Source organism: Bison bison, unplaced genomic scaffold (genome assembly GCF_000754665.1).
Source record: "Bison bison bison isolate TAMUID 2011002044 unplaced genomic scaffold, Bison_UMD1.0 scf7180017864479, whole genome shotgun sequence".
In the NCBI taxonomy this organism is placed as follows: Eukaryota; Metazoa; Chordata; class Mammalia; order Artiodactyla; family Bovidae; genus Bison; species Bison bison.
The window spans coordinates 3827645-3838739 of record NW_011495039.1 but is presented as its reverse complement, the minus strand read 5'-3'; the positions used below and the strand labels follow the sequence as shown (position 1 = coordinate 3838739).

At 38.1% G+C, this 11095-nt stretch overlaps 1 protein-coding gene across 1 annotated transcript in view; it reads left to right on the top strand.

Annotated features, from left to right (window-relative positions):
* The window catches only part of AGMO (alkylglycerol monooxygenase), a 214853-nt gene that overhangs the window by 3675 nt on the left and 200083 nt on the right, over positions 1-11095 (top strand). The gene's annotated exons all lie outside the window — the stretch shown is intronic.

The window sequence follows — 11095 nt, the reverse complement described above, 5'->3', positions numbered from 1 at the left end:
CCCTTCCTGCTAGGTTGCCTGTAACTTGAGAAAAAGAAGTGTTCTTTCTTCATAGTTTTAACTCCTATGCCTATAATGATGTACAAAATAATTGTTTATGTGTGTTTTAATGGAGTATGGTTTACAATGCTAATTTCTGCTGTACAATGAAGTGAATTAGCTATATGTATACAGATATCTCCTCGCTCTTGAGCCTCCCTCGCCCTCATCCCACTGCTCTAGGTCATCACAGAGCACAAAGCTGAGCTCCCTGTGCAATACAGTAGGCTCCCATTGGCTATCTATTTTATAGATGTTACTGCATATATGTCAGTCCTAATCTCCCAGTTCCTCCCACCCTCCCCTTCCCTTCCATGTATACATGTCCATTCTCTGTGTCTGTGTCTTTATGACTGTGCCCTGGGACCAGGTTTATCTTTTCCATTTTTCTAGATTCCGTTCATCTGTTAATATACGGTATTTGTTTTTCTCCTTCTGACTTACTTCGCTCTGTATGATAGACTCTAGGTATAGGAATGAAATTGGGTCATTTGTAGAGATATGGCAGAATTTATTTTAAATCTCATATTCCTATAGTGTTATGTTGATGGTGAAGTCTGAGGATGAAGGGATTAAACAATGCATACTGGAGTGGGTTGGCATTTCCTCATCCTCCAGGAGGTCTTCCCAACCCAGGGATTGAACCCAAGTCTCTTGCGTCTCCTGCATTAGTGTGCTCACTCAGTTGTGTCTGACTCTTTGAGACCTCATGGACTATAACCCACCCGTCTTCTCTGTTCATGGCATTCTCCCAGCAAGAATACTGGGGTTCCCATTTCCTTTTCCAGAGGATCTTCCTGGCCCAGGGATTGAACCCTTGTCTCCTGCGTCTCCTGCATTGGCAGGCAGATTCTTTACCACTGTACCACCTGGGGACCCCAAAATAATGAATGCTGTGCTACTTTTTAGAAAGAATACATTATAATGTGTTTAGAGGAGGTACCAGTGAATGGCGGGCTCTTCGGTGTATGAGAGTTTTCCCAAGGGGAGAGGGTGAGGGAAGAGTCCCTCAGAAGTCTGTGCCTTGTATTACTGGTGAATGTTCTCATTCCTGCTTCCCACCCATTGCTGCTTTTACTGTTTAAAGAGTTTCACTTCTGACCAGTGCTCACTGCTTTGGAATGTTTGCATGAACCGCCCAGTGGGAAACCAAGGTGGATTTTTTAAAAATAAAATAAGAACTTAAAGATAGCTGAGAAAACGTAAAATCATTTCCTATGATTGAATAAAATTATTTAGATAGAAAGTAAACCTAAAGGTAAAATTTATTTCATACATGTTACTATGAAAAAGATAGGTTAATAGTTATAAAATAATAGTAATGATAATCAGAATAGTGATTCTCTGAAAAACTACTCATATGGTATCATGCTGCTGTCAGAATCAGAGAATAATATCTCAAATTATTTTCAATTTCCAGAATACTCTAATTGGGAATTTACAATTATACATAATTTCCTTTATTTCGTGCCTCCCTTTAAACAGAAGTGAACAAAAAATATATTCAGCATACTCAAGGGACAAGTATATTTGACTGTTGAAAAATACTCGGTTATAATAGTTTATTCTGAGAAACTTAAGTGTATAGTTTTATGGAAATGGAACAATTGATGAATTGTCAAAATAACCTGATAACTGAGAAGTGTCCTGCAGGAACAATTACGCATCACATATTTTGTTGAGCTGGAATGAATTTATAAAGAACTCAGGGAGACATCAAGTCGGATGAATGCGTCAGTATTTCTTTCACTGTTTTAAGTTTTACTTTGGTCACAAGTGAGATTAGATTGTTCTCTTATTATATTGTAACAACTAGAAATGTAAACTGTATCCTCAGTACTCTTATTTCTCTTCAACACTGTGATTAAAAGAAAAGGTACAGAATTCTAACAAGATACCCAGGGAATAATATTTCTGCTAAAACAAAAACAAAAACAAAAAAAACCCCAAATATAAGGGAAATGGGGAGAGAGAAAGAGAAAATAAAACAAACCAGCCCTTCAGGGATAAGCCTGGAGTTCTTTTTCTTCACATCCCACTACTCATAACACTCCTTAATCTAGCACAAGCTGTGAACTCTGGTGCCCTTTGAAAGAAAGGGAAAAGGTTGTGAACTTGAATTTGGAGCCTATTTTTTATAGTTGTATTTTGAATGAGAACAGCACCTTACTTCTTTTTTTTTGTTCACAGTTTTAAATTACGAAATGCGGATAACTTTGTACATTTTACAAATTTATCTTTCACAGGCTTTTGTCTGAAAGATCTCAGCAAAGCGAATTATCTGGAAATGAAATTTCCCAATGTTTTCATTTATTTTGTTGCTATCACAAAAATTGCCAGACATAAGCAGAGAAGAAAAGCTGGTCCTTAGGATCCACTCTTCGCAATCCTCTTTCAGCACAAGATGAGATGGGGGATTTGACCGAAACTCTTAGAATAATATTTCAGTTGAAACCACAGCATCAAGGGGAATCCTTGTGCAAATCGTTAACAGCTGAAGGGTAGATTATCACGACATTGATCATACCCTCTCCGAGGGACTAATTTCATTTTCTACACCACCAACAGGGGCTTGCCATGTCCTTAAAATTCATAATTGCAAGAAAAATGGTAGTATACTATTTGTTAATCCCTTTGTGAGGAATTATAGTTTGGATAGTAATTCCAAATAGGCATGTGGCCTCTGACAAAAATAGTTGGGGAAATCAAAGTGAAACCCTGAACATGTTTTTCCACTTTTCCATTCATGTAATGGAAATGCTGTGTGCAAACTTTGAGGAAAAACAATGTTTATTTGAGGATCTAAGTTTCATTATAACATAAAAGTCAAAGTAGCTTGAAGATCAGTAGCATACTTACCATATTGATGGAAAAGATCTATGTGTATCTTTCAAATCTTTATGTAAGGAAAATTATTCAACAGAGACAAGATTGTATCTTGTTTACAAGCCTGTCAGACAGACCGCAATGTGTAATAAATGTCCATCTGTCCTAAGAACCAGATTCTGAGCAGGCTTGCATCTGTTTTCCTCTTCTAGAATCCAGTAGGCAGACTTCTTAGTAAGAATCTAGTCCTGAAGTTATAGACAAGCATGTGTATTTATTGTAGTTAAATGCAGTGTATGATCTGCAGATAATATGCCTTTCTATTGGTTAATTGCATAAATGACTATACAAAATAAAATGAAATATTGACTAAATCAATTTTTTAAAATCTCGCTAAAACTTGTGAAACATCCTGCTACTGAAATGCTAACGAGTGAAAAATAATCACATCTTTTTTTTTTTTTCCTTGCTTGTTGAAGCAGAACTCAATTTCCAATCCTTCATTAAAAAACTGGGACTTCAATTTGTTACTTCCTTCCAGTGTTTCTGCTTCCATAAATTGCGTCCTCCCCGGAGAAATTTTATTCCTGATATAAATATCTACAGTATGTTTGTTTTTAATGGGTTCATTTATTCTGTTGAAACAGCAGATTATAAATCAAATTGCAATATTTGGAGGTATAATTTAAGTAGGTAAATTTTCAAATGAGTTGGGGACACTCTACTTTTAATACATTATGAGTCATTGCCAATTTTTACTATGGAACTATGTCTGCGATGTTGTGCCAAATGTATCTACAGTTTCATTGGCCATGGCTGCCATGGCATTTTCCACTCCTGACAAGAAAGTTTCATCAAAAAAATTAATAAATAAAAAGCAAAACTTAAAAGGAAGTTAAACTTCCTTGAGATTCTTTTGACTCCTTGAGGTAGGACTAGAGAATAAAGGAAAATTGTGTACTGCATTTTTATACTAGACTTTAGTAGCAGAGTTGATACTATTTTTGGCAACATCAGACTTCTAACAAATGAGTGTCTGCCATTTGGGGTGATGAAACTTAGTAAATATTTATTCATTGTCCTAAATAAGAGATACATTCATTTATGTAATATTAATAATGGCATTTTATTGTGAATATTAATATAGTCATATTAACTGAGAAAATTATGAAAAGACCATCCCAGGCAAACAAAATACATTTTAAAAACCTGCGGCTATGTTAGTTATTTTTGCTAGAGAGAATGCCTCATGTCCTCTTAACTTTTACCTTAGAAACCTCATCAGTAGACTTTGTTTTTCTTAATGATGTAACTTCAGAGATTGCTCTTACACTGTCCTTCCTGAATGAAGGAAGCTTCCTTGTGCTTATTAAGTCTGTGTTTGTGTGCTTATTCAATAGAGTTACTGAATTGCTGGAAGTAATTTACTTGTTGCAAAGTAAAAAATGTAGCACATTTAGTTCTTTCACAGAAGTCTCTGGTTTTGTGGTTGTTTAAAGAAGAAATTAAGTTAAACGATTGATTTGTAAATGTCATCTCACAGTAGGAAGCAGCAGTACAAATGTTGTCTGCCTGCAGAAGGTAGAGCTTGTTGTTATACACTTTGTTATTACTAAGCAAAAATCAGTATTCCACTAGATGGAGCAAAAGGGGCAGTAACTTTGCAGACAGCGCAAGTTCCTGGGCCAGGTATAAGAGATTTTGAAGTAAATAATTTAATTTCTTGGAAAAAATCAATATAAATACATATATATTTCAAATACATATTTATTTATTTATAACTTCCTGAAACTTGTAAGGGCATTTTGAGTGATCTCATTTAAATATTGGTTTATTTTTTAGTCTCTGACAAGACTTTTAGAAATAAAGATGCCTGATTTATTTTTTTCAGTTTTGTATCATCTGGCCAAATTAAACAGTACACATTGCCCTAATGATAGTTACGAAATAGTACAAGTTGGCAGATGTCTGTGAACACTGGGTACAGAATTCTACTGACTCTGAAAGTTGGTTTGAAATGTTTACAGTTTGCAGTGAGAGCATTACATCAGTTTTCAGTCGCTTGATTAATGATGAGAGTGTGCGAATATTTGAGAGCTAGATAATTTGAGGATCCGTTCAGCCTAATATTCTCATATCTGAAATTAGATAATGAGAAGGTAAACAATCTCTCCAGTGTTACCTTTCCCTACCTTTGATGATGGGAATGTTCAAACTGAGATGATTTTGATAAAAAATTAGCTTTGTAATTCTCAGTCCCCAAATGATATTTATTCTCACTTACTGATTATTGGAAAATCTCAACATAATAAATTATATTTTTAAAAATCCAGCATCAGTACTGGAACAGTATTTTGATATCTTACCAGATTTTATAGTCACTAAACTTTGACAAGATAGATATTTTTATTGAGGTACAGTTGATTTATAATATGTTAATTATTGCTGCACAGCAAGATGATTCAGTAATATATCTATATATATATATAATTCTTTTTAAAATATTCTCTTCCATTATAGTTTATCATAGGATATTGAATATAGTTCTCTGTGCTATACAGTAGGGCCTTATTATCATCCATTCTGTATATAAAACCTTGGGCTTCCCTGTTGGCTCAGTGGTAAAGAATCTGCCTGCGAATGCAGGAGACGTAGGTTTGATCCCTGGTCCAGGAAGATTCCCTGGAGAAGGAATTGTCAACCCACTCCAGTATTTTTGCCTGGGAAATCTCATGGACAGAGGAACCTAGTGAGCCATAGTCCATGTGGTCGCAAAGAGTGGGACACGACTTAGTGACTAAACAACAATATAAAAGTTCTCTCTGCTAACCTCAACCTTCCACTCCATCTCTCCCCCAACCCCTGACCCCTTGGCAACCACCAGTTTGACTGGACAAATTTCTAGTGTGAACAGAAAATGTTAAATAAAACACATTAAAAATTAGCTGTCTTTCATTTGCCAACAGATAGGCCGCAGGCCTAAGAGAAATAGCTATTTGGGAAGAATTTATAAAAAATATAGGACAATGGGAGCAAAGCCTCTAGGTATACAGGCTGTTGATGAGCTGTCTAATGCCTCCTATTTAGATCATGTTCTCGCTCTTGCACTCAAACTTCATGAGAAAAGGATCTCACTCAGTTCAGTTCAGTCGCTCAGTCATGTCCGACTCTTTGCAACCCCATGAGTTGCAGCACACCAGGCATCCCTGTCCATCACCAACTCCTGGAGTTCACTCAAACTCACGTCCATCAAGTCAGTCATGCTATCCAGCCATCTCATCCTCTGTCGTCCCCTTCTCCTTCTGCCCCCAATCCCTCCCAGCATCAGAGTCTTTTCCAATGAGTCAACTCTTCACATGAGCTGGCCAGAGTACTGGAGTTTCTGCTTTAGCATCATTCCTTCCAAAGAACATCCAGGACTGATCTCCTTTAGAATGGACTGGTTGGATCTCCTTGCAGTCCAAGGGACTCTCAAGAGTCTTCTCCAACACCACACTTCAAATGCATCAATTCTTCCGCGCTCAGCTTTCTTCACAGTCCAACTCTCACATCCATACATGACCACAGGAAAAACCATAGCCTTGACTATACGAATCTTTGTTGGCAAAGTAATGTCTCTGTTTTTGAATATGCTATCTAGATTGGTCATAACTTTCCTTCCAAGGAGTAAGCGTCTTTTAATTTCATGGCTGCAGTCACCATCTGCAGTGATTTTGGAGCCCCCCAAAAATAAAGTCTGCCACTGTTTCCACTGTTACCCCCTCTATTTCCCATGAAATGATAGGACCAGATGCCATGATCTTTGTTTTCTGAATGTTGAGCTTTAAGCCAACTTTTTCACTCTCCACTTTCACTTTCATCAAGAGGCTTTTGAGTTCCTCTTCACTTTCTGCCATAAGGGTGGTGTCATCTGCATAACTGAGGTTATTGATATTTCTCCCAGCAATCTTGATTCCAGCTTGTGCTTCTAGCATTTGGTTATTCCAAGCCCCTGTGTTACCTCATTTCCATCTCTGTATGATAAAGTAAGCTCGCTACATATGCAAATTGCATATGTCTCTTCCCTCAGAATAGGGGTTAGAATTGTTTGAATTCCAGCGTGCAAAGTCATAAGCAGGGGAGAATGGTGGAATTGGGAAGAGAAAGAGTAAAAGGTTTAGCTTTACAATTCTGGGTCTGGTGGGAATATTTTTGAAAATGTAGGTGCTATTTCCTGCAATCAAGAGCTTTGCAGAGCTTGATAATCATTTCCCAGCTGTATCCCTTGCTGAATTGTTTCTAGTTGTGGGTACTCCATGGCCGTTTTTTCCCATTTATGATGGAAGAGGATCATATCCATCTTGCTGATAGAGAGCTGGGGATTTAATTCCCACAGCTTCTCCTCTCTTCCTCTTCACCTTGAAAAAGTTTAGCTTTGTGCTAAGGTGTGAAAAAAAAAAAAAGAAAAAGTCTTGACTGTAGTATGTCAGGCATATTTCAGCTCGATTTGTGTCAACCCTAATAAGTAAGTTGACAGAATAATAAATTGAGTGCCTGCTCAAGACCTGGCACCTGTACAGGAAATAAAGAAACATTTCAATTGCAGGCAGGTTCTTTTTGTTTTACAAATGGAAGTTTTCCAGGGATCCCCTGTTTCTTTTACTGAAATCTTGGTATCTGAAAGCCTCTTTTAACTGTCATTGGAAAACTTGACAAGAAAGACAGCAACTTTGAAAAGAGATACTGAGCTGGTGGGACACGGATGAGGCAGGTGGCTGTATTTGCCCTCTTCACTGCTGTGTCTTCCCTTTTTTGTGCTCTGCCTGACACCCAGTAGATTCTTAATGGAAATTCTTGAAAGATTGAATGAATTCATGAGTTGACCTGCTTTGACACTGTGTACTAAAACAAATGTCAAAAGACTGCAGATTATTTCAACTTTCTGTTGCATTTTCTTTTTTTTTTTTTATTTTAATCCATTGCATTTTCTGTCTTAATATTTTTCTTTCTGGATCAGTCTTTTGTATTTAGGGTTATCAACTGGGACAGTTTTGCTCCTAGGAGACATTTGGACAGTTTGTTATCACACCAGAAGTGGAGGGCTGTGTTGCTGGTATCCAGTCAGTAGAGACTGGGGATGCTGCTCACCCGCCTACAATGCACAGGACCAACCCCCACAACAAAGAATTATCTGGCCCCAAAGGCAACAGTGTCAAACTTTAGAATCTATGAGAAAACTTAAGTTAGACCCTTTAAAATTCATATTATTCACTATTTTTTACCTAGAATTTGAATTTTATTTGGTCAGTCCTCTACCACTGAGTCCTAGGGAACAATGTTAAGTTTCCTAATTTGAGTAATTGTTTTCACAAGACAGACCCCTACAACTGAGAATTATCTTGTCCGGATGTCAGTAATGAATGACATTGTTCAGAAGTCATAGTCTAGATATGAGTTACCAACCAAGCTAACTTACTTTACAATAAAATTTGTTCTACCCACCCCCCACCATGTTCAGACAGTAAAGAGTCTGCCTGCAATGGAGGAGACTGTGGGTTCAATCCCTGGATTGGGAAGATCCCTTGGAGAATGGAACGGTGGCCCACTCCAGTATTCTTGCCTGCAGAGTTTCATGGATAGAGGAGCCTGGGGGGCTACAGTCCATGGGGTCACAAAGAGTTGGACACAGTGAGCTACTAACACTTTCACCCTGATCAATAACCTGGATGACAAACTGGAAGACACATTTCAAATCTCAAGTTCTTGAATTCCTCGGAGTTCCAGAGCAGGGTGAGAGCCCCTGGCCCATTGTCTATCCTGTCCCATGAGGGACCTCACATACCTATGTGTGGACACCCAGATTGCTCATCCCATCTCTGTCTACATGTCCAAAAAAGCCACTTTTATCTACCTTGTCATGGTGAAACTTTTCCACACCCACAGGTGGGCCCTCTGGAGGTCTGGACCAGGAAAGGGACTCATGCAGGTCCTGAAAGCAGGTTGAAGGCCGCCTGATAGGGAGGAGTTCTGGAGTGTCCAGGGCTTGGACTGAGTTGTGACAGGAGTGCTGGGTAGGCAGTCCAATTGGGTCAGGGACTCGTCTTTAAGGACAAAATGGCTCTTTCCAATCATATAATTGTTGGAGGAGGCCATGGAGAGGAGGTGACGCTGGTTGACGTATAAGCTGAACCTTTCTTACCCTTCCCCTCTCTTCTGCACTCTGCCCTGTCTGTGGAATGTAAGTTCCACCCACAATCCCATGCTATTGGCAGCTGTTTCAAGGATGAATCCTTGAGAGAGTAAGGTGTTGTTGAGGCCATCTTGCCTGAATAAATGAATTAACCCAGTGAGGACCTTTCTGGAAACTCTCAAGATTCTGGAGGGACAGTATGGAGATTTATGTTTCCCATAGCCACCGACAAACCAGCTCTATAAGTTCCTTTGTTTATAAAAACTGCCACCTCCCAATCTAGAGTGTTGCATCTTATTCTTTAGTCTCTTCTTACTCTCCCTGTATGACCACCAATTTATAAACTGAGAATAATCTTAAATTGAAATTTGAGTTTTAAGATCTGATGATGCATAATCCTTTTTGAAAGTATAGGCATTTGTCATTTCTATTGATTATTTTATTAGTGCCATTGGGAAGAGGACTAGTGTTTTGTATTACTGATTAAATAATAACTTGAAGAATTCAAAATATGGGGCTATTTTAAAGTTCTTATCGATAAATCACAGTTAAAATCATATCATAATTAAAGTCAAAAGTAGATTAAAAGTAAATACCTGGGTCTCCAGCAAACCCAGTAACATGTTCATTCATAGAGGCTGACTATGTAAAGGGAAATATTAGTAAGGGAATGAATATAAAGAGAAAACTAAAGATCTGCTTCTTTGACTTTTATTTAAAATTAATATATTTAAGAACTTCCTCAGTTCATGGTTTATAAATAAATTTTTATTCAGTAGTATCATTCATTTTACATATGAATGATAAATATAAGTGAAAAAGTTAGTTCAATCTTATCTATAAAAGTGATAAAAGCAATGATTAGCTTGAGTCTGATCTTAAATTTGCTCACAGAAAACTTAAAAGGAAAAATACTCCTATTTACAAAATTGAAGTATATTATGTATATTTTTGAAAGTTCTTGAAATAGAATTTGCAGAAGCTTGATTGAACAGGTGGTAAGAGATACTTTATATGAGTTTTAAAAACAATTGTTTACTTCTAGGAAAAATATTCTTTTATATTTTGAGATCAACAGTTTGTTACTACAAGGAATCAGATCAGATCAGATCAGTCGCTCAGTTGTGTCCGACTCTTTGCGACCCCATGAATCGCATAACTCCAGGACTCCCTGTCCATCACCAACTCTTGGAGTTCACCCAGACTCACGTCCATCGAGTCAGTGATGCCATCCAGCCATCTCATCCTCTGTCGTCCCCTTCTCCTCCTGCCCCCAATCCCTCCCAGCATCAGAGTTTTTTCCAATGAGTCAGCTCTTCGCATGAGGTGGCCAAAGTACTGGAGTTTCAGCTTTAGCATCATTCCTTCCAAAGAAATCCCAGGGTTGATCTCCTTCAGAATGGACTGGTTGGATCTCCTTGCAGTCCAAGGGGCTCTCAAGAGTCTTCTCCAACACCAAAGTTCAAAAGCATCAATTCTTTGGTGCTCAGCCGTCTTCACAGTTCAACTCTCACATCCATACATGACCACAGGAAAAACCATAGCCTTGACTATACGAACCTTTGTTGGCAAAGTAATGTCTATGCTTTTGAATATGCTATCTAGGTTGGTCATAACTTTCCTTCCAAGGAGTAAGTCTCTTTTAATTTCATGGCTGCAGTCACCATCTGCAGTGATTTTGGAGCCCCCCACAAATAAAGTCTGCCACTGTTGCCACTGTTTCCCCATCTATTTCCCATGAAGTGGTGGGACCGGATGCCATGATCTTCGTTTTCTGAATGTTGAGCTTTAAGCCAACTTTTTCACTCTCCTCTTTCAATTTCATCAAGAGGGTTTTGAGTTCCTCTTCACTTTCTGCCATCAGGGTGGTGTCATCTGCATATCTGAGGTTATTGATATTTCTCCCAGCAATCTTGATTCCAGTTTGTGTTTCTTCCAGTCCAGTGTTTCTCATGATGTACTCTGCATATAAGTTAAATAAACAGGGTGACAATATACAGCCTTGAAGAACTCCTTTTCCTATTTGGAACCAGTCTGTTGTTTCATGTCCAGTTCTAACTG